The following is a 5,437-nucleotide window of genomic DNA, read 5'->3' on the forward strand; positions in this document are numbered from 1 at the left end:
TCTTCTTCTTCTTCTTCTTCTTCTTCTTCTTCTTCTTCTTCTTCTTCTTCTTCTTCTTCTTCTTCTTCTTCTTCTTCTTCTTCTATTTAAATAAAAAATTATTGAAGATCTGAAAAATAATTACTAAAAGACTGACTTTTCCAGAAAACTGTAGCTATACAATGCATTGCATCTATCATGTTAAAATGTGCATTAGATGCAAATACAAAAACCATGGAACAATTCACCATCCGTCAACAACTTGAGCAAAGGCAAAATGCCCAAGGAACACCATGGATGCAAAGGAAGGGCTCTTCAAGCACCATTTTAAAAAAAAGAGCACAGGTGGAAGTGTCTGTTCAGCTATACACTCAGAATTGGACCTTTGGCACTAGGAATCAGAGCTTTTGGTTATGCAGCATTAACAGGTATTATAAAAATGCATAGAAAGGAATAGAACCACCAGCATTCAAAAGCAAGTAGGCAATAATACACTCCACCATGTCTCTCTGTTGTCCATCACTGAATACACTGCAAGCAACTTTGAAATGAAAAAAAAAAAAAAGGCAAAAGAAAAAAGAAAAGAGGAGCTGTAATCCCTTTTGTTTTCTGTTTAAAATCAAACCAAACAACCATCAACTCTGTTATACACTAACATCTTCAAAGTAATCATTTGTACAAGAGAAAGACTAGAACAAATATGTGTTGCCAAACACGGGTGCAAGTGTCCCACACTGCTTTCTGATGGTACTCAGGAGGGGCCACTTCATAATCACTGGCATTAAACGAAGTTGCCAAATTCTTCACCAGATGCTTGAGGAAATCATGAAGATAATTCAGTAAGAAAGCAAGGCTCTTCTCATCCAGAGATGTATAGGCTAACATTGCTCCAGTTCCTACAAATAATCTCAGTAGATGTGGTGCTCCATACACCTGGGACGTGGGTGTGTCAGGGTGATCAGCAAGGATCCCAGTGTACTGGGGTCTCTCAGATTTGTAGAGGAGCTGAATGCCCAGCATCACGTTGAAGTATTCTTTTATCCCTGCTACAACCTCATTAACAGCATCCTCCTTATTATCTGTGTTTCCTCGAGATTTCTTATAATTTGCATAGTCCTCTGGAATGGAATCCACACGCTTCTTGGCAGGAAGATAAAAGAGCTGTTTCTGTCTGGTAATTAGGTCCCAGTTATTAACAAGCCATGGCTTTAGCTCTTCAGGGATCTTTACTTTAACTTCAAATTCTGTTCATAAATGTTTCTTCATTTTCAATAGTAGGATCAACCTGGGCCTTCTTCTTCCAAGGAGGCTGAGGTGTCTCACTGGTACTGCCACCATCTCCATTACCAGCGGCAGGGGTGTTTGGTTTGTTCTTTCTTTCTTTCTTTCTTTCTTTCTTTCTTTCTTTCTTTCTTTCTTTCTTTCTTTCTTTCTTTCTTTTGTATTTAGTACAGGGTCAATAGGGTCTACAGGGTCTACAGGGTCTCAATATGTAGATTGGACTCACAGTGATCCTCCTGTGTAGAGCCCCCTAAATGCTGGGATTATAGGCTTGTGCCACCATTCCCAGTCTCAATCGCCATCTCAGTGCACCATGGGGGTGGGGTCAGCATGGCAGGCCCAGAGATCAAACTCCTGGTCCCTGCATCTGCCTAGGCAGTTGCTTCAATCTGCTGAGCTATCTGGCTGGCCCTCATTTGTTCATTTTAGTTTTCACTTCAACATTTTTCTGTTGCAGACCTGGAGCAGCCCTTCTCATCTTCCCCTATTCATAAGTCTCCTGACTGGCCTTCTGAAGTTCCCGCTGTGTCTGCAGATCGGTGTCCACATATTTGAGCACTCTGCTTTCTGGAACCCACTCATCCCCTTTTTATTGCAACTGTCATAGTGTATAAAGTATTTTACTTGTTTGTCCTTTATGGCAACCTTTATACCCTTTGCTTCATGAAGAAGAGGGCCAGGAAAGCACACTACTTGTTCGCCCTCCTGGAATGTGAGCTTCAGGTCCTGCTTGGGCACCATTTGTAAGTGATTTGCCCCCTCCTTCTCCCACCACCCTCAACTACCGCCCCCTACACACTATTGTTTCCTATCTTCAAAACTAATAGCAAGACCAATAACAATAATAGCACATCTTAGAACAGTGCCTGACAAGTAACAAGTGCTATGTAAACTTTTTTTGAAGAAGTAACTAATGAATGCAGTTGATACCAGGCAAAGCTTGCTGAAAGAGGTGCACCTGATAACAGTAACATTTAATAGTGTTCAGTAGCACAAAACACCCATGGTTTACTCTCTAGAGGAAGGAGAGTATAGCAGGAGACCAGACACAGGAGTTCTCTGACTGTGTATGGAACAATAAGGAGAGGGGCCTGAGAAAGTGCTAAGTCTGCCGCTGTCCTGGGCAGCAACAGAGAATCCTCTATAGGTTCTGCTTCCAGGAAGCCAAGAGTACTGGATAACAAACTTTGTTTGGACCCGAAGGATACAGTAGTGTCAGGAGGGGCTGCTTAGCTGGAAGCTCTGGAAGCACGTGCACAGTGGGCTGGGGGGAGGTCAGCGTCCACGTAGGCTGGCTACACTGTGTCTCTCTTGGGCCTGTTTGGGAAGACAGCGGTGATCCTGGGGCAAACACCATCAGCTGTTCTCAGAAGACCACACAGACCTTCAGGTGAAGAGCGGGAGGCTTGGAGAAAGACTTGAAGAATAACAGGCACAGGCAAGGCTGTCTACTTCAAAAGTGCTGTTTTAGTAATCAGGACTGAAGAGTGGCTGGATTGCTTTTATATTTGAGCAGAAAGGTAGTTTCCAGGAAGTAATTAAGTGCATCTATGATCAAATAAAGTTGAGCTTTTGAATTCCTTTATTATTTGACTGGAATTTGTACAGATCACTTCTAATCCTTTATTAAGGATCACTTTAAAACCATTATTACACAAATAGATTGTGATATTCTATTCTTTAGCAGCTTGTAAGTGTAGACAGAAGAGTTGACATTTGGCCGTCTTTTTTTTTTTTTTTTTCCTTTTTTTTTGTATTTTAGGGAAGGGTTTTACAGGGTTTTCAGGGTCTCACTACTAGATCGGACTCATAGTGATCTGCCTTTTGACAGCCTCCCAAGAGTGATTATAGCCTCGCATTACTATGCCCAGTTTCAATTGCCATCTCAGTGCACTATGGGGGTAGGGCAGGCATGACAGGCCCAGGGATTGAACCCCTGGCCCCTGTGCCTGTTTGCAGGCCCTTTAATCTACTGAGCTATTTGGCTGGCCCCTGACAATTTTGCTGCTTCTAATGGTGAGGGCAAGAACAAGTTCTCGAACCCCGAGGCTGTAGCTCCACCAGCCCTTGAATTCCTGAGCGTTCCCATGAGCATCAAGAGTGATCATTAATGTACAAATGTTCATAAAACTATAAGGTGACCAAAGGAAATCATTATGAAGAAGGATAAAGGTGGATTTCAGAAGCATTTGTGTAATATAGATCTGTCTCAAGATCAGTTGCCCACAAATGGGGTTATGTGAATCAACATGTAGGACAGGAAGTCCATGTGCTTGGCTGTCCTACATTAGTCTTCAGGATCAGCATGACCTGGTAAAGAACTTGAGAATTGCTATGTCAGATATTTACCATATTTGTAGTATGGAAAACTTATTTGACTGTCTTATGTCTCAATATTATCATCTGCCTAATTGCTCATGATAAAAGTTGGGAATGGTGTCCTTTAGAGTTGTGGATGTAGTAACTCTTCCCAGATAAATGATAGGCTGGAAGAGCCCATGGGAGACATCAGGCTTGTGAACAAAGATTAGCTACAGACAGGATTGTAGCATCCCCTAAGTAGTAGCTGTGTGTAGTCTATGTGATTTTACTTTTAGGATGGAAAAGTCACGAGAATCATTTGGGCAAAGGGAGAGTTGATGGAATTGCTCCCTTCCGTGTACTTGGACAGAGAAGTAGGTAGTGTGAAGTGATCTTTCAGCTGGCTGAAATGATGAAGGCTTCATGAATCTGCAATGTCCAGATGGAGATCGCTCCTGGTGACATCTGTGTCATCTCACCTAGAATTTAAATAGGAAATATTCCTCCCTTTTAAGATTATACCTAGTGAAGTATAATGAATTTTTTTTTTCGGAACTGGGGATTGAACTCGGGCCCTTGCCATGGCCAGGGAAGTGCTTATTCTACTGAGACATCTCCCCAGCCCTGAAAAATATTTTTAAATAAAAAAATATTACTAGTGTTACAGAAACAAGATAATTTTTGGTTGCATTACTACAAACTAAAATGAAGAGTTGATCTTGAAGACTCATTCAGCACATCCAGTTTGGAACACAAAATAGAAATTAAAAATTTCACTAATCCAAGGAAAACAAACCCAAATTCCGGTAGGCAAAGTATTTCCATGAAAGAAAGAATATGTGATGTCTCATTGTAGATAACTGTGGAGTGTGGTATGCTAGGTATGTGGAGATAGAGCCCCAGGGAGCTGAGGCCAGCAGGGAAGCACCAACAGGAATGAGCTTGACCTTGGGAATCATCTATCAGATATGGTTTTGATGCATTGTAAGAAATTCTATGGCTGGGAAACTTGGAAAGAAGGGTCGAGCAAGGGGGTATGTGGGAAGCCATGACTGACCTAAGGGTTCGCAAGGGGAATGTTATTCTGCTTGGGGAGAGTAGGTTCTAGGCAGCACATTGTTAGCATTCAAGGGGAGTCTGGGATCCAAGTCTTTGACAAACAGTCCAAGTCTTCCCACTAGAAATTATACTCTGTATTTTTACTCAGATAGAAAATATCATTTAAGAAGTAAATTGCTTGGTATTTATGGATAAGAACTAAATACACTGGGTCTCATCCAGATATCAAGGATGGAGCTTCCACAGGGATGCTGGGACACTTCCCAGCTTCAGATACACTACTGATGTTTCAGTCTCCATGTTGGTGTGTCCTTGATACATCTCAGCCGTTTTCCAGTTTCTCTCAAGTAAAGATTCTCAAAGTCATAAGACATAGTCTCATAAACAATTTCACTTCCTGCCTTGTTGCTCTTTTAAAGAAAAAACAGAGCTCTTTGCATTATTCTTTTCAAATCAGCAAGTGCTTAACTAGCCAGAACTACTGCTTTCATGAAACATGTTTCTTGACTTACACATATGGGATAAATACAGCATGTCAGTAGGTCAAAAACATCTCCCCATCCTGAGATACTAGACTGATTCATTGGGAATATTAGATCAAGTTTTCCTTCACAAATTTTATTAATGAAGTAACCTTAAAGTTAGATGCATTTGGAGATTGAGAGATCCTTGTGGCTTTAAAGGTCATTCCATTTTCAGTAAATCTGTATGGGCAAAGGAGCAAAAGAGTTGTATTTGTTGATTCTTGGATTGTACACACTTACTCTGTCATCCTGGTAATTAAAGGCCCCTAAAAAAATTGAGGTTTGTGTTGTGG

General features: G+C 41.3%; 1 pseudogene; it reads right to left on the reverse strand.

Annotated features, from left to right (window-relative positions):
* Positions 1-648: 648 nt before the first annotated feature.
* On the reverse strand, positions 649-2,001 carry LOC101560693 (annotated as a pseudogene).
* Positions 2,002-5,437: the final 3,436 nt, after the last annotated feature.

Source organism: Octodon degus, unplaced genomic scaffold (assembly GCF_000260255.1).
Source record: "Octodon degus isolate 3935 unplaced genomic scaffold, OctDeg1.0 scaffold00190, whole genome shotgun sequence".
Taxonomy (NCBI): Eukaryota; Metazoa; Chordata; class Mammalia; order Rodentia; family Octodontidae; genus Octodon; species Octodon degus.